Below are 20,014 nucleotides of genomic sequence, written 5' to 3'. Positions count from 1 at the left end.
GCAATGGTACTTTTATTGTTTTTTGATTAGTAGATAATATTATTAGTAAATGAAAAGTTAATTTTTTTAATATTATAACTACTTTTATTGAGCAAAGATTAAACCCTTCTTTTTCTAGTTTCACGCTATTTTTTTAAATTTGAATTGACTTGGGGCAGTACTTGCACTCGAAAAATCTTAATGCTGTCATAATGACTTTTAAAGGTATCCCCATAGAGCATCCATTCCACACCCCGCTGCTAAGAAAAACATAAAAACAAAAAATCGATCCACCCTAGTATTCAACCATTGAAATACTCCCACAAATTACCATTACTTTAGGTGTAAAACATTGCTTGAGGACTTCATGGAGGACTTAGTTAGCAGATGGTTGACTCAATGACGATTGGGTGGGAATCCGACGCATTTGTCCACTCAGCTACTAACTGGTTTAAAAATTGTTTTATGAAGACAATAAAAAATGTGAAATTTTTAATTGTCCGTTTCAAAAACGGAATATTCCGTGATTTTTCACGATGTAAACTACTTTATGTTGAGAGTTGATTCAACGTATTCCAGTTCAATATGTAATATAGGTCTGCTTTGAATGATACGTCTATTTTGAAAATTCCAGTTTGGAATTGCTGTAACTCTGAGTAATACAACTTGTTACAGAATTAATGTATTCCTATGCCGTGGCAAAGATTCAATACGAAGCACAAATTGCTTTGCATTAGTCTCTGTGCTTCTCGAGGCCAAGGGAGTTAGGGAGGGTCTCAGACAATCCCTTATTAGACGAATTTAAGCTCTGAGTGACCATATGTCTCCGTCTTAGTAGAACTTACAAGAGGCCTTATAAATAACTTAACGTTTTGAGATACACTTAATAGAAACTACTATTAATAATTAAATAACTTTGTGTGCTGTATGGTACAAACACTTCTCAGATTGGTAAATTATTCGTGTTTTGTATAAAATAGACATGCCGGGCTACCTGCAAAAATCTTAAAATCAAAATATTGTATTATTCAATTTTAAATAACCAACATCCCTGCGCTGCGTTTGGTGTGCACAAGCAAGGGTGCCCGTGTTTAAAGGGGTGAGTTTTGTCCAGGTTTTGGCGATGGATGCGTATGTTCATCTATTGCGTGGCGGGCCGAAGTTGAGGTAGACTTTTTGACCTCTCCAGCCGGACTCTCTCAACCCATCACCTTGCGCCGTAGTGGGAGGGACATATTCATATATCCGTCACTACTGGACACACTGATCCCTAGATTCCTACCCACCCCTCATACCTTTTTCCTTCTCAGAACTTCGTCTTCTTCCTTTTCATTAAAATACCTTCCACACAGCATTCTCAAAGATGACGCTGACCCTGAGGGAATTTTTTTCCTCGGGACCTTCTGTATGGAGCTAATGTAAAAAAAACTAATTTTATTTGTATTCATATTACTCATAATATGTTAATGTTTATCACTGCTTCATTCAAAGATTTATGAATTTTTACTTACTTGAACTTTAAAACAGGAAAAAGGTTACTGTCTACATTCGATTTCAAAAGACCACCCCCACCACTTTTTCACAATTTTTTAAGCAGAATGCAGACTATCAAAATAAGAGGAACATTATAACTGTCTAAATCTCTAAAGAACTCTGTGTAAAACCAGAGCAATGCCGGGGACCACAGTTAATAAGTTTATAAAGATTAAGGACAAGGTTCTATTCAAGTACTGTACGGGACGTGTTTGTCTGCACAAGAAGAGACTGTAAATAATAAGCACCGGCACACATTAGTCCTCAACCTGGGTAATGATTTAAGTAAAACACTGTGAGGTGTTTTACCCAAACCATCATAAAAGAAAGACGATTCAAATCAAAATTCACATTTTAATTACAAGTATTGTACTGGTATACAGAACATACAAAGGGGTGTAGCTTATAGGTAATTCCTATTTTTTACAGCCAACCCAATTCAAAAGAAATAGTTATATATATTTCAATACAACTGGGATTTAAAACACAGATAAAAAACTGACACAATTGGAATTTTTTCAGCTATAATTTCAGATTGGAGCACATTGTACATCATCACGCCATACGATACAGCAAATGGCGTAGGCGACTGCTGGAGCAGTGGTAATTGGTAGCCAACAGGAATCGGCCAGCCTCTAGGCTTCAGCATCAATGGCTAATTCAGTCGGTAGCCAGGAAGAATTGGCTGGCCTCTAGGTTTTCAGCATCAATGGCTAATTCAATTGGTAGCCAGGAAGAATTGGCCGGCCTCTAGGTTGTCAGAATCAATGGCTAATTCAGTTGGTAGCCAGGAAGAATTAGCCGGCCTCTAGGTTGTCAGCATCAATGCAGCAGGGATCGGCTAGCGTCTAGGTGATCAGCGGCAGTGGGCAGTTCAGTTGGTAGCCAGCAGGTATTCGTCAGCCTTTAGGTTTTCAGCATCTGTAGCTGGTTCAGTCGGTAGCCAGGAGGAATTCATCAGCCTCTAAGTTGTCAGCATCAATGCAGTAGGGATTGGCCAGCCTCTAGGTGATCAACGGCAGTTTAAAGTTCAGTCGGTAGTGCAGCAGGGATTGGCCAGCCTCAAGGTGATTAGCGGCAGTGGGCAGTTCAGTCCGTAGCCAGGAGGAATTCATCAGCCTTTAGGTTGTCAGCATCAATGCAGCAGGGATTAGCCAGCCGCTAGGTGATCAGCGATAGTGGGCAGTTTATCGGTAGCCAGCAGGAATTCAGCGGCGGCTTGGTCATTTGATTATAAGAGCCGGCATACGGAGACGCCCCATTATTGTAATGATGACAGATGCGTCTGGATCAGCTGATAGAGTGTCGGCCGTAAACAGCTCGTTGCAAATAGTTGTAATCTTTAAAATGATTGTGCCGTGATGGAGGAACAGAAGAGACTACAGATTTCAGTTGATACTCAGGAATTTATAATTGTTAAATTTTAATTAACAGATCGCGTTTTAACTGGAGGTGTTCCGTCCACTCGTGTTAATTTTTGAAACTTGACTGAACCAATATTGTGTTTTAGTTGCTATTTATAATTTCTCTTACAAGTTCTTGTGACGTCAATATCATCACCACAACTTGTTTATCGTTCCAGACGCAGTTGTTTTTAGGTGCGAATAATATTTCGCCCGGCGACTGGTTTTGTCAATATTTTGCCGCCTGGTAACAGATTGATTAGATTGATTGATTTTTCAACTGGTAAATATTACAATTTGGAAAAAGGGGGTCATCAAACTTTCAGGTGTTTACTTCAAGATATTGATACAGTGGTTGGCAACAACTTAATCTAGTTGTATGATATGATGTTCGATACAAGTACTGTTATTTTTCAGATACTGTAAAAGAACCGGCCCATGAGAAAACAGAACTTAAATGGAACCTTCGCAAAACTTGCACTTTAACTTATGAATTTGACTAATTGTTCAAATTTTGTGAAACAACTCGTCCTAAGGTTTGATTATTTCAAACTCTGGTCACATTTGATGACAATCGAATCGTCAATCGGCCCCATTTTGATATTTCGTCATTTGTTCATTTTGTCAAGTGATCTTTTCAGACAATTTGATCTTTTGATATCTTTGCAATCAGATGACAAGCGTAACAACTTGACCGTTGTACTTAGCAGATGATTAATATACGATAATCGCCTTTCAAATGTCAAAAATTCAAAATGGCGCTGATGGATAATTTGATGGTCATCAAATGTGACGAGAGTTTGAAACAAACCAACTTAGATTGATGTGTCATTAAGTCTCGGGATTTAAAATATTTTTTCAAGTGTTCAACGCTCCCGCCCTCCGAAAATTATAAAACTTTCCACTTCTCCACGATTTAATCGAAGTTTTGATCAAAGACTTGGCTTAAAACATTCGGTAAATAAAACGTATTTTAACCTTAGCCGAGTTCCAACAGCTTCCGCACACGTATTTTTCCGCGGTAAAGTAGCAACCTGATTTCAACAATCGTCCTAAAAAATAATCAATTTAATATAGCGCACACTGTTTCATGTCATACAAGCATACAAGTCAGGTTAGTGATGGCAATATGTATTTTAGAATTTGTTGAAGCGTAGTGAAAATGTAAAAATTTAGTTTGCATCACTATTGAAGGAATATATTAAAATTAAGATTTACCGAAGCAAATAATCGGTCGGATTACGATGCATGTAAAAACAGATCGGATCAATGACTTTATAAATATCAATGATATCTAAAGAAGTGAAGTTAGCCACAAAACGCGAATTGCAAAAATAGACATATTTTTGAGGATTGGAACAAAGCTTAGTAGCCAGTCTAAAATAATCTGGTATGAATATTATTATGAGTAGCGATGTTAACCCGAGCAGTATACACCCTTATACGGCCCTCTTTGTCGTTCAGCCGTCCCAACGCTACTGCGGCGTATTAGGGAATCTTTTAAGTAAGACTGCTAAAGTACAATAATGGTGCTGCCACACGCAAAGCTCACATCAACAGATAATATAAAGCACAATAGCGCTCGCCATACAATACCATACAGACCCGACACACGTAAAAAGATAACGCGCTATAAGTGTGGTTCTGAACTTCGCTAACCGAATTTATTTTACGTAACCGCTCCCGACGCGATATTTGAAAAGTTATGCGTCCCCCTCTCCGCCGTAAAAAGGAGAGGGGGTCATTTTAATTGCGGAGCTACCGACTAAGTTCCGTGTTCCCTTTGACAGCCATGACATAAGCAGCCTAATAATGCATTTCTTATTTATTATGTTAGCTCATATCGTCATGTGTGCTAGTAAATTTAGAAACATAAAAACAAACTTTATTTGGCAAACATACTTAACATATATTTAAAATATAAATATAATCAATATTTGAATTTGAAGTAAACAAATTTTCGCCCTTTCAAAATTAATCATATTTTTAACTCAGTATGTTTATATGGTAATATCATTCGGTTTTTTGATAAAGTTGGACGGCCTGATACCTACATAGAGAAGCTTCTAGTTTGTTCGTTTGTTGATTGTTTTCAATTGTTTTCCTGGGTAATCTGGTTTGCTCTCGTCAGCTCTCGTGTTCTCTTCTCGTTCCCTGCCCTGGTGTTGGTCCTTGCCGCCTTTGCCTTCGACATTTTTGGAAATCGACTTGAGCTTATTTTACAATAATTTATTATATGTCGCTTTCGTCGATCGGCGTGCGAACTGCGAATTTCCTGATTCGACGGAGAGGTTATGTCAGGTTATGTGAAAATGCGCTATTTACGCGCAGATTGTTTAAAATCTAAAAAGTTTATAAATAGCATTTATAATTATATAGTTGGCGGCATCATCATCTGAGGATGAGCTGTCCAACAGATCCAGCAATAGGCGACAAGTATCATCCATTTCGAAAACGTGCTCAAGCTGTCAGTAAGTAAAGTTGTCACTTTGACAGATGAAATTATGTTCCTCGGCCGCTCTCGAATTCAACTGACCCCCTCTCCTACCATAGGAAGAAATATTTGATAGCGTCGTGTGTCGGTAGAAAAGATGATGCGCTGTACATTAACTTTTGATGTGAGCTTTGCGTGTGGCAGCACCATAATGTATTTATTGAAAGTTCCGTTGCATTTGTTCGCTCATTGTGGCGCGAAGTTTCAAGTTGTTTTTTTGAGTTCAAAGTGTTTATTTTTGGCTACTTTGTAAAGAAATAATAACAGATTTTTTGAAAAATAAATCGTGATAGATATACATGTAATAAAGAAACAATGTGTCCTATATTTTTATGTGAAGTAAACAATATTTAATTTCTACTCAGCGAGATTTTATTTCGGAGATTTTATCGAGATTGCGAAAAAAATCTGTTTTTAAAACAGGGCTACTAATTCTTAATTCAAATCGTTGCCGTTACTATTACCGTTATTTTCGTACACGACCCTGTATCAATCTTATTTTGTCATTTTACGAGCACCACGTATGACATTTTCAAGAAGGAATTTTATTCTTTGTAACATGGGGGAGTTTTTTAAAAAATGAGCATTTCCTTAATGTGTAATATATTTAAAAAAATTTGGACTTGAAAGCTTAAACATTGATAACACATATTTTCATCAATTGTTAGGGCCAAATACACCTCACAGATGGGTTACAAAGTTACTAGTACTCGATTGGTGTTTTAGAGTTTTTACTGTCTAGCTTGTACGAAACGAAACACTATGCGGCATCAGAAGTCTTATATATACAGAAATAAAATATATTTTATTTTGTTCATTTTTAAAAAAATTGTATCGATCACCTCAGTAAACTGTATGGAAATGCTACAAGAAATAACCTTATTATTGATACTTTTGTGGTTTATTCCCCTTTGGCGGAATTAACACTTGCAATTCTTATACACATATAGATTTAGGTTAACTTCATTAGATTATAACTCATTTTCGCCAAATATTGAGGTAATCTTGGCTTATATATCAATGTGCATTTCCCCGGGGATTACATTAAGTAATTTAAAGAAATACATACTTAAAATAACCAAATAGGCTTATATATATTACGATATATACTATAGCGATACGGATGTAAATAGTAATAGTAAAATTTACGATTTTTTCCTCTTCTCCGTTAATAATGATGTACCTACCACGCATTTCCATTACAAATAAAAAATATATTTTGAAAAATACCAAGTGAAATTTTTTAATTTGTATGATTCATATACTTATATATACCATACTTATATACTTGATTAAGGTATATACAAAAAACGACAATAATTTATTTGACAATACAAAAAAAATCTGTATTTATACATTTTACACATATCTACAATTTTATTCCAAGATTGTTGAAATTTTACAAACTTGATTTTGAAAATATGAGAAAGATCACGTCTACATAAGATTTCTAAAATTCACTTCCATCCTTTTTCCCACCCCTTTGAAACTGCTTTATGAAATTTTGCACACTTGAAGATAAAAATAAGAGAAAAATAAAGGTCTTTGTCTGATTTCGAAAAACTCTGCTCAAAGTCCGGCAAGTACAAATAATATAATGATGTGCTTCCCAACGCCTCCTCGGTAAGTAGGTATTCGAGTACAGTAGTGTGAGTGTAGTGGATAGACCGAGGACTAGTGTAATACATTCTAGTCCTTTCTTCCTTCCTTCAGTAGAGAGCTCGGAGTGTCATTGCGACCGTCTGATCAATGGTTCAATTAGACTATTGACGTGAGATTCGTTTTGATTGAATATTTCTACTTGGTACCGGTCCCCTTTCAGCCGCTTTTACCCCTGTACCAGCTTTTAGAATTATTCGGCTAGGGGCAGGATTCTAATCACAACCTTACATTATTTAACTGAATGATTAGAATTTCAATTTGGATACTTTATTTTAGCTTCCAAGAGAGTGAGGATTTTTATTTTTTAAATCTGAATACCGCATAAGAGTCCCATGTGCCTATGGCATTCCCAATTGGGGTGAGGCGGAATTAAGTGTGAGGGAAATGATAAAGAGAATGGGATGACTGATTATTCAGATCTGACTATCAATCACAGCTACTGCCATTTCAAGAAGCTTTTTGATTCTAAACACGAAAATCTTTCAGAAAAATATATCGTTGTCTGAGAAGTAATGCTATAAATCCATTAAGGTTATAATCAATGACACAGCCGGTATCCCATCAAAAGCATTTTAGAAACAGAAAGTTATTTTCAATCACAAACTCAATTATTTCATCACTGAGATATTTACGTAAATCATTTTGTTTATGTGAATACCGCCAAGAGTCCCAACTGCTCCAGTGAGCGTATGGCATCCCCAATTGGGGTATGTTCTAAGGCTGAAAGTAGTGGGGAGAGGAAGGAGATGGGGAAGAAAAAGGTGCGATTGTAATTGGCTATTAATATCTGGTCACCAAACACGGCTAAAGCCATTTTAAGTAACGTTTCATTTCTGAATGGTGGTCTTACACCTGGGCGATACTGACAGTATTTTCCACCTGGAACGTGCCGCAAGTATACTAAATATTGTTTTAAATTAATAAATCGTGAAATAACACATATTCATTAAATAACATTTATTTGCGCCCGCCGGGAATTGAACCCGTGTCCTTCGGGCTGCTAATCGAGAACCTTACCCCTCGACCACGAAAGCCATTTAATATTCATCTATAGCCCATTTATTTAATCAATTCTGAGGATAAGTGACCCCACGCTACTGTAACGTAAATATAATAGACCTAGGCATTTTATTTTATGGGCATAATTACAAGTTTATTGTTTGTATTCATATATACAAATGAAATATATTAAAAAAAAAACAAGACAGAACGAAAAATAAAATTATGTTAATTAAAATACAATAAATTGTTCTGTCTTCAGCACAGTCAATATTAAAATGTATAAAATTTTTTGTAGATATGTTTAAATCTATCTTGAAAAGACACCAGTAATTAATTATTGGTTTTAAAGCTAAAAAAACATAGTTACAGAATTATTTAAAAAAATATATGAATGGGAATGTTTTAAATTCCAGCCCTGGCTTTAATCGTCACCCTAATTGAATTGGGCCACGAAACACGGTCTCCTTTTCAATCAAGATTTAAATGATGCTCGCTGGATTACATCTGAACATCTCTCCATTACTTTCTGAAGATGGAGGAGTCAAGGCACGAATCCCTCGAGAATTTTCCGATCGAAATTATTTTATTATATATCGGAGAAGCAATCATTGGAAAATTAAATTAATAAAAAATATGTTTTACTTATATTTATGGTAGGGTGTGAATGTAAACTTAGTAAATATGTATTTAAAACGAGTATGTTTGCAGAGTTTCAGCGCGATCCGATGTCGGAAAGTAGGTTAATTTCCGCTTCTAAGATTTTTTTCTTACAGTCATTCTTTCTCGAAAACAAAAGTGAAATTCGAATATATGTATTTAAAAAGAAAGTCTTTCGATTTGAAATACAGTGTTTAAAATTTTTAGAGAATCTGAGAAGTAAATGCTTGATTGTTCGATTGTACTAAATATTGAATTCATTGTTATTACACTTATGCAGGAAGACAATACAATACTGTCTAATCGTATAAAATATCTAATATTATTCGCTCGTAACACATATCGTCGTGTATCCATTTTTGCAGTGTTCCGCGTTTGAATTGTTGTATTGTCCTATTATCCTGCCCTGCGCGGTTGAGGCTCTTCACGGAGCATGGACAGGATAATATTGTATTCTGTATTGTCATCGCCCGATCCCGGTATTCGTTTAAATTACGGACGGTGACGAACAGCCTAAGAAATGTATAAAACTAATCATTTAATCCTTCAAGTTAACATTGTGATTAAACCTGATGGATTTTTAAAAAAAATAAGCTAAATGTTTGAAAAATAATTAAGAGCAATAGGACAAAATAATTAAGTTTTCTAAAATAGATTAGAACAGTACTTAATGATTCATAGTTCAATATTGCCGTGAATGATGTTAGTCCGCTTAAATGGTTTACAGCCAGTCCAAAATACGTATCTCAGCTGCTATTCCATTCAAATAGCTAGCATTTCTTATTCCAGCCAACCTCGGAAATTTAATCAGTGTTCAATCAAATTATAAATGTAAATAAATAAATAATTCACTTTGATATACGGCCTTCATTATAGCATTCGGCGTAATGGCCCGTGGCGGTCGTTAAAAAGCGATATTGGTTTAAGAAACCCCACTTTATTTATTGGAAGCTTATAGAATTTTGTGCGTTCCCAAATACGGAGATCAAATCGGAGAGGGTACTTTAAATAGGAAACCTAAACACCATATTGGAGGACCTCTCTGGGGATGTCATTAATTTATTCGGCTCGGCTGCCTTTAAAAATCTCCTCATCACACTTCTTCTATCGATCCCCCAAACCCTTTTAAAGTAGCTTTCTACCAGCTGGACGACAGCTAAATAAATATTCACGCGTGTATATTCACTTGAAATACAACCAGTGCAGTGCTTTTGTAAAAATAATCCTTTTCCACAGATAACGAATGATTATTTGAAAACTTTATACGATCAGATTTGATTAAATAGGTAGCATCGTTGATTTTTTGCGGAAAGTTACCCAAATTTAGTTGACTTTTAATAATGTAAAAATATTCTATTTATTAATTTATGCTATAGGCGACCATGAGTGTTACATCCCATACTTCTTAAGAATTAGAGCTTCAGATGCATTTATAAATGGACTGTAAATACTTCAGGCGAAAAGAAATGAATTGAAATGAAAAAAATAAATGAAATGTTTGCTGGATTTGGGTGATAGTTTGTGTAGGAATGAAGGAAAACATGATGACCAATAACTAACCACTGTATCTCTGCGAAGAAGCAATAACACAATCACAATATAGTGAGTTCCATCGCGATACCTAGAGGTAATTATCGCCACGAAATGGATAGGTACTTAAAACGATACTATGCACCTTCAGGTTGGTCAACTTCCTTATTTTACCCGAAATTATGTACACAAAAAAACACCGATAGCCTTTATCAGTTTTCAAAACAAATGCACTAGAATTTGCACTATTTTCTTATCATTGCATTGTTTCAAATTTCAATTTCTCATTTCGACATTTGTCAAAATATTTTTATTTATTTGTGTTAGTTTATATGTGTGCACCGCCGCCCAGGGAACCATTTATTGGGAAACCAATACTCTTCCGTAGGTCACCCCAAGTGGCATGCTACATTTGGTGAGTAAGCAGGGGTACCCGGGTTCATTGCGTGAGATTTGTCCATGTCTTGGCGGTGGATACGTGAGCCCACGAACTGTGTGGCATAACGAATCGAGAGAGACTGGTCGAGGAAGACTTTTCAACTTCAGCAGCAGGACTCTCTCATCTATTGCCTTGCGACGCAGTGGGAGGGATGAATTCGTGCGTGACATTTATTTTATTATAATTTTTTTTATATGTATTACAGATTTATATAATCCTAATACAATACGCATGTCATGATTTACATAAAATTAAATATTTAACAATAATATATTTTATAGTCCTTTCCTAAAATGATTCTTGAAACCTTCAAGGCCAATGTTAAAAATGTCAAGAGACATAGAGATTTCATTTAGCAGCACCTCTTGTCATGCTATGCTGGGCCAGAACTTCCGCACTGCCATGTGGAATATGCGTCCATTCTACGACATACGTCCGTTACTCCTAGACACGCTGATCTCAAGATTCCTGCCCACCTCTCATCCCTTTTCCGTCCTCAAAAATACCCTCAACATAGCATCCCCAAAGATGTCTGTCTTAGGGCCTACTGTGTGGAGCCAATGTTAAAAACTAAAAAAATATATACATGTACATATGTGGTAAGTACTCTCAGTATCGCCCTGGTTAAAGATCATGATTTGGTATTGAAACGTTGATTGAATTGGCTTTGACCGTGTTTGGTTATTACATCTGAATAGCCAGGTACTTCCCCACACTCCTCTTTGAAATCTCCTTGCGTCCTCATAACCTTCAGCCTCATAATAATTGGGGGGGGGGGATTGATTTGATAATATTTTTTATTGGCTCCGGTTAGCAGGGAGCAGTTGGGTAAATTAACAAAAAAATCACCAAACGACGAAAATATTTTTTACGAAAAGTTTTATTCTTCAAATTGAATAAACTGAAAAAATAAACAGTTTAAAAAATAATTTTTGCCCAGTGAAACCGCTCTTAATAAATTTGAAACACAATTGATTTATATACCTAAGAAAACATTAGTTATACATATTACATTGGAAGTTAAGTTTTAGCAACTAACTAAACTAAAATCAGCACAGGGCCTGAAAACACATTTTAAATCAATCACTATTCGATGAAATTTATCTTTTTACTACCCAAAAGTTCTTCAACTACTAAAAATTAATTGCAAATCATTAATCTTTTACTTTTAAATGAAATAATCGAAAGTTTATCGTATGAATGTGTTTATTACACACAATAATAGAGAAATTTGATTTATAATGGTAATAATAATTGTCTTTGGAGACGTCGCGTCGTTAGATTTTTTTTTTTTTTTTTTTTATTGAATAAATAGTTAATACATAATATCAAAAAACAAGTCCTGCTAAGCCGATTGAATTGGCTTGTCAACAGGTGCTTAAAGTTAGTTTCAAATACATTTTTTAAAGTTATAATTTACATCTTATATCTACAGAATTAACAATTTTTTCATACAATATTTCATACATATTAAAATAAATATTTTTTTTCCGATAGCCAATTTTTCACCATATATTTAACCTTATTCATAGATTTACATTGCTTTATAGTGATAGAAGAGTATGTATGAGACGATGTATGAATGTGAATGAGGCAAGGAGTGTGTGCCAAGACCGAGTTGTTTGGCGGTCCGTCCTCTCTGCCTACCCCTGCGGGGAAACGGCGTGATGGTTAGTTAGTTAGTTAGTTAGTTATAGTGTCAGGTAATAAATTAAATATCTTCGGTATGTTGTATTCAAACGTTCTCTGTCCGTATTTATTATTAAATTTCGGAACTATTAACCCGTCATTGCGCGTGAATCTAGTACTGTATTTATGTTCTAATTTTTCTTTATGCTGCGGGGTAAATATATACTGAATTATGATTTTTTGCCATAGTATAGCCTTAACAGGTAAAATTTTGGCACTCTGAAACAGCAACGGTGTATTATGTCTCTGTTTAAAAATATTAGGGACGACTAGTAATTTTACAATTGCGTTTTGTACAACTTGGACTTGTTTCAGATTGGTTGTACTAGTATTTCCCCATATGGTTAATCCATATCTTATAATAGATTCTGCCATTGACATATAAATTATTTTAAGTGTTTCAATTGATAGGAAAAAATTTAATGTGTACATTCTGCCAGCAATTGATCTGAGTCTTTTACAGGTTTTTTTAATATGTTTGTCCCATTTGAAAAAGCAATCTACTGTAACACCAAGATAGACATATTCTGTAACTAATTTTAAGCTTTCACATTTACAATTAGTCGGGATATTTTTATGGATGCAATTAAAACTATGAGAAATAATATTAGGATTGAATTGAAATCTGGCATTAGGTGATCTTATATGCATAACTTTGGTTTTGTTAGCATTTATTAATAGTCCTGCATCATGTGACCATTTACAAAGTTGATTAAAGTCAATTTGCATGAGTTCAATTGCAATTTTTAGATCTTTATGTGATATGACCAATGCCGTATCATCTGCAAATACAAAATGTTTAACAAAAGAGAAAAGTTTTTTCATTATAGTTACATAAATTATATATAGTGTAGGTCCCAATATGGAACCTTGTGGAACTCCTGCAGATACATTCTTTGTTTTACTAAAAGTATTATTTATTTTGGTACATATTTTTCTATTTCTAAGATAATCTTTAAATAAATTTAACACATTTCCTCTTATTCCAATTTTTTCTAAGGTTTCTAGCAGTTTTTTAGAGTTAATTGTGTCAAAAGCTTTAGAGTTATCGATAAATAACACAATAACATGTAATTTATTATTTAATTGATTATTTATGTAATTGGAAAAATCTTGCAGTAATTTTTCAGTATTTTTTTTCTTTGAAAGCCATATTGATTTGGATCTATGATAGCGAATTTTTCTATGTAATTATTTAATTTATTTGATAAAAATTTTTCGAGAATTTTTTCTAACGCAGGTAGTATACTAATAGGCCTATAATTTCCCAGTTCAATGTGTTTTCCACCTTTAAATATTGGTCTAGTAATGCTACATTTAAATTCTTGTGGAATTTTTGCTTGCTTTATTATCGTATTGATTAAATGAGTAATTATTGGCCCAAGAGTTTTTATATTTCTTTTTAAATCAAACATTCTTATATTGTCAATACCTGTGCTTTTAGAGTTTTTCATTTTTTTAACAATGTTTTCAATATCAGTTATAGTAGCTCTTGGTATAAATAAACTGTGAGGCAGTTCTTCCAGTACAATATTAGTAGCTTTGTGATTGCATTTATGTAACATGTTGCTGATGCTATCCGAGAAGTAATTCACAAAATCATTTGACACAGAATCCTCAGTTCTATCTTTTAACATATATCGTGTTATTGTTTCATCACAATCGTTTTTGGGTTTACGTCCTAAAATATTATTTATCACATCCCAAGTTTTTTTTGTATCATTAAAATAGTTTTTAAATTTATTATTATAGTAGTTAGTTTTATCTTTATTTATAATTTTATTGACAAGGTTTCGTGATTTTTTGTATTCTGTTTCATATGTTTTGTTTGTTGGTGTACTTTTCCATTTTTTATATTGTTTATCCCTTTTATTTATTTGACATAATAATTCACTGCTTACCCATTCATTTATTGCATAAGGTCGTGTTTTCGGGTTTTGCACTATCGTTTTAGAACTACTCTTGTAAAATTTATTAAATAAAGATTTTATTTTTTCATATAATGAAATACAATCCTTATCCTCTATAAGTTTACTCCAGTTATAATCTCTGATATGTCTATCAATATCCTTTTGTGAGATGATTTGAATATACTTATTTGCAAAGTCTACCTGACGTTTATGACATTTTATATTAATAGCAGTGATAAAATGATCGGCAATATTATTTTCACAGACGCAAGCTGTTATTTTCTTGCCTCTAAATTTGACAAATATATGGTCAATACACGTGCGAGTAATTTGTCCATTTGATACAGCTTCTCTGGTTACTACATTGATGCATTTAGTTAAATAATGGTTAGTAAGTAAGTTTTCATACGAAGTTACAATATTATCTTGTTCATCAAGCAAATTAAGATTTATATCTCCAAGTAAGATAATATTTTCCTTACTATTAATTGTCTCAAGATATGATGATAATTCCGTCAGAAATGAAGATTTACTGAAATTAGGAGGTCTATAGATAGCTATTATATTGACTTTAGTTTTGTCCTGGAGTATGAGCTTTCCTGATATATTTTCAAAATGTATTGATTTTAATGTTTTTAGTCTAAATTCAAATTTGTTTCTTATATACAATATAATTCCTCCTCCTGACTTATCAGTCCTGCAGTAGTTATATGCATTATATCCAGGAATATTATAAATACACATACTTTCAGTTTGAATAGATGTTTCACATAGCATCAGAATGTCAATATGCTTCAAACAATTAATTAAATATATATGCAATACATCCCAATATTTTTGTATAGATCTAATATTTAATTGAATACAAACAAGATTATCAGACGAATTTATGTTTTGTTTTTTTATCCAATCTTCTAAATTATTTACTGTACTACTTTCTATTTCATTATCATTATCTATATAAGAAAAATTATTCTGCGCCATTTAATTCGTGATGGTAAATAATTGTTTTCTTGTTTTGTTTAACAGACATATTTAACAGACATATTCGTGACAAATGTATGCGAATGATACTAATAAGCATTTAAATGTTAGCTTCAATTTCTTTTTCCTCACAAAAGAAACAATGTTTTATAAAGTGTCACTATATAACATCGTCTATGAGTTTCTCACAAACAAGTTTTTTTAGCTTTTGCCTATATGGTTGGAACCTAATATAAAACAATAAATATTTGATTCACTAAAAACGTTTTCATCTATATGTTGGCAACCCTACCGGCAGCTCTCGGCATTTCTCCATTGGCCGGGCTCCGATTACGCGGCACTCTCTTGCTCCCTTAAAATGTCATATTATCCGTAAATACATTTATAAATGTAGTTATTGATGTAACTAACTACTTAACACACCTACTTGTTCAGCTTTATCTGACTGAATATTTGATTTCTTTGCAATGTGGAGTTTTCGTGGAAAATCACCTGAAAACGTTGTAAAAATGTTTAAAGACATTTTTTGTCTGCTTCCATTGTATAGGTTATACCAATTTCCTGTTTGTTCATGATAAATTCATCCAAAAAGGTAACTTTTTTCAAGAATGGTAGACAAAAAAAAATGAAGTGTGAAAATAAAATCTTTCGTCATTTTTGTCCATCCCTTTATGGCCCTCGTAAAACAACCCCAAAGGTTACAATGCAAATTTTAAAGGCAGGGGATGCGACCTGCCCTTTAATTATGTGGGAGAAACCCCTCCTTCATACATACATCTACATACGTAAATTTGGACAGGGTTGGTTGTAGAAAAGTGACCGCATATTATTCTTTCGTGTTTACAAATTACCAACACGGAAACTATCCCCAAGGAGAGAGGCATAGCAAAAACCACTGTTATACATAAATGTTGTTTAAATTCTAATGGAGCCTATTTATTTGAACTTCTTATTTTTTGGTGCCTGTTGGCTATTTTCAGGGCAAACTTCACCCTTCAGGCAGGCTGACAACTCTGTGGAACTGGACTCTTATCGACCACGTAGATTACGATGCCGTGAAGAGTAGCAGGCGATTTTAATAGATTCAAATTTTCATTCGTTATCCAGTTTATCCAACCCCATCAAATTTCTCTTGATAAACTGTTATATTTTGAAGTGTAATGTTGTGTATCTGGTATATACCTTCGATAATTCAACTGACCGTTTTAAGTTCTTCAATTCCCCTAAACTATTCTATCATATTCTACATATGTTACCAATCGGTTCCTTTTATATTTTTCTCTAATTTTAGAACCGAGCAAACACTTCTCATGCATATCTACTCGATTTGTATATGGCAAAAAATATACAAAGGGCATTCATTGTCACAAAATCGAATTTCAAACATCAACAGAGTAACTAATTTTGGTTGTCGGTCTGTCTGTGAATGGTTTTAATTCTGTTTCGATGAACTCGGATTTGTAAAGATTTTAATTGTCGTATTAAAAATTAGAGCTGATTGTGTCAAGAATTCTGACAAGAGATAAAGTACCTACACATAAAATAATATTATTTTATCAGAAAATTATGTTAGAAATGCGTATTTTTTTGTAAAAATTTCTTAGGGTTAAACTTGACAAGTTAAGTCAGATTTCGTAATTTTCAAGAATCTGCGAATTTTCACTTACAATAAAACGTTATTTTATTACTAACTGATTTAACGGGTCTGTGTTAGTATTTAATATTTTCCTTGGTGCGGCCCTTGGTTCATAAAATAATGCCTCTTGCATGAACGTTAATTGTTTGTCCTAGATAATCTTCTTTTGGAGTATAATAGCATATTTGTTATTTTCATGGATTATTCCTACGGTGCGGCGTTCCGGTTTAATGTACTCGCTAAGCACATGTGGAGGGTTTAATACAGCCTTTTAGCTAAGCCTATATAATTTGGGTTGAAATTTTTTTTACGCTTTAACGGAAAAAAATGTGTTAAGTTAACACAAAGCGCAAACCACGTAGGAAGGCGACGAATCAGGCACATTGTACTGAAAACTTATATTATTCCCCTTTTTTGCAAGAATTTTTTTTGTTAAGAAAAATATACAAGACACAGATTATTATTGACACAGAGTAATAATTGATATATAGATATAGTAACATTTTATTCTTATGTACTTTCGTTCTTTATTTAGAATTATTTTATAATCTTTAGTCATTTCAAGATTAAATGGCTATGGATCTGTAAACTAAAGACTGATAGCAGAAGAGTATACAACGTTAATATCGCCATGGTTGGTTGGTTGAAATGGCTTTATACATGTTTAGTGACCACCTCTGAATAGCCAAGTTCCGTTCTCCTATCTCCATCTCATTCCCGCTTCCTTCAGCCTCACCTTATGCCACAATTGAGGATGCCGAAGTCTCACAGGCTCCGGACAGTTGGGAGCAGTTGGCACTCTGGTGCAGTTCTCACGTAAAAAAGTGATACTAAGAATAAACTGTCATTCTATTTCGATGGTTTAGTGTCAAAACATTGTATTTCCATTACACATAATATTTAGAAAACTGAGTTTGAAGATATGCAAACCTGGAAACATTAGATTTTGAAATATGAAAACATTTTTTAAGTTACATATTATAGAGTCCATGTTTGATGTAAAAAGAATATTTTGGCATGGAATTTTGTTGAATTGTCAAGGAGATACAATTTCTGCGCTAATAAACATATCCATAAAAATTTAGGCTACCTTTGGTACATTTCAGTACTTAACTCGTTTTCGATAAAAAATGGAGATAACTCTAAGCAAAGGTTAGTTTTGAATTTCCTTTTCAAATGCAAATTCCGATGGGGTAATACATGTGAACGTTGAACTGTGTGGTGTTCAGTACTTGCTATGAACGTAAGCTCGTTTTATTAAAAATTTCCGCCCCAGCGGTTGACAATGGGCTGAAAAACGCCGTAATCGCCGGATTCAATAATAAATCTGTCATTTAAATTCCACGCCACGGCCTCTTAGGTAAATTTAAATAAATTCACGACTCGCCAAGATCAATCCAACAGACTCGCACGCGTCAAACCTGATTCCGCCACTTCTGCATCATATTTCAATAATTTCCCCTCACGCGGAGGTATTTCCCCATTTCCGAATTTTTCCCTATCCCCCTTCCTCCCCAGATTTCCCCACGTTTAGGGGACTTCCTGGGTAGGGGCGTGTGCGGCGCACGGAATCGACATGGCAACCGCCGAATATTTCGGCACTGAAAACTAGAGTAAGGTTTCGTCTCAGAGTACTGAAGGCTCTCTCGAGTCTTTTGTTTGAAAGTAAAACAACATTTTGTTGAAATTTATCTATAACATTTAAACACAAACGGCAAACATTAAAAATACAAGTTTCATTACTAACTATCTCAGTTTGTAAGCATATCCCTCGTTTGCTGTGTTAGTGACTCAATTCAAAATAAGTAAATTTACCGGAAAAAAGTTTAGATATTTGTGATAATATTGAAGTAATACTGATGTTTACTGGTGTCCCGCGTCAACTTTTGGTAGTTAAGTCGTCTTACTAGTAAATTCCTTTAATTTATATCGTTATTGCAGCAAACATGCGATATTCCTTAAAACTGATTTAAAAGAAAAATGATGATCAATTTACACAAAACTATTCGACTCCTAGGTCTAAGACAGGCCATGAAAAATTTCGATGTTTGAAAATATTTCATTATAAGTAAGGAATAATTCCACTTGCTTCTGGCATAAGTACATAATCGTTTTATCTCAAAATTAAATTATTGAATTAATTTTTCACGCTTTGAAGATATTTTAAACGTAATACATAATTATAAGTAAGTTGTACAAAGGAGTACATTAAATACATAAAAGGGCTTTAAAAAAAGTAAATGATAGTATTTAGTAACATTATCACAGAAAGTTGTACAAATGAGTTCAATATATAACAAGATCATAAAAGAAGTAAGTATGTAACTATGCAAGTAGTAAAAACGCAATGTGCAGTAAGTTTGCTACTATATAAAAATAATCATCACTATTGTAAGGCATGTTTGTATTACAACTAACATGTTTTGTGTTTTACAGAACATAGCTAAATAAATACAACGGTACAAAGTGGATAATTTAATATTTTTTTATTAAATCTTTAAACTGAGTTTATAATCGTATATTAGCATCTCATTTAAATTAGTCTTGCGTGTAGTATTACATTATAGTAGGTATTCAAAGATGATAAATGTGCATAAAAAACTAGGTACGTTAAGTATGAGACAGCGTATAATTTACAATACCTTAATATTTATATTTATGTTGAAAAATAAAATGCTACCGAAATACAAGTTTATGAATGTAAATTTTAATTTCGAAATACATGGCTACCCCACAAGAAGCTGTGGAGATTTTAGACTTCCGAAAACAAATTTGTCGGGAACCCGAAATAATCTGTATTTTAAAGAATTGAAGAATTTCAATGAACTACCAACAAATGTTATAGAAGCTAAAAGCTTTGCTGCTTTTCGTAAGTTATGCCTAAATGCTATAAAGAATAAGTTTTATATGTAGTGTAAAGTGTGCCTATAAGTCATAGAAAAAACTTGTTAGTAAGGTTTACACTAGATATAAAAATGTAATTTTTTATAACAAAATAAAAATATTCAAAAACAACAAACAAACATTAAAATAAAACTGTTTTTCAGTTTAGATATAGTGTTGTGACGGTAAATTAGAGAGTAAGTTTTTCTAATG

This window comes from Hesperophylax consimilis, chromosome 13 (genome assembly GCF_061612785.1).
Source record: "Hesperophylax consimilis isolate HC1 chromosome 13, BYU_Hcon_1.0, whole genome shotgun sequence".
NCBI classification, from domain to species: Eukaryota; Metazoa; Arthropoda; class Insecta; order Trichoptera; family Limnephilidae; genus Hesperophylax; species Hesperophylax consimilis.
This window is presented reverse-complemented; position numbering follows the sequence as displayed.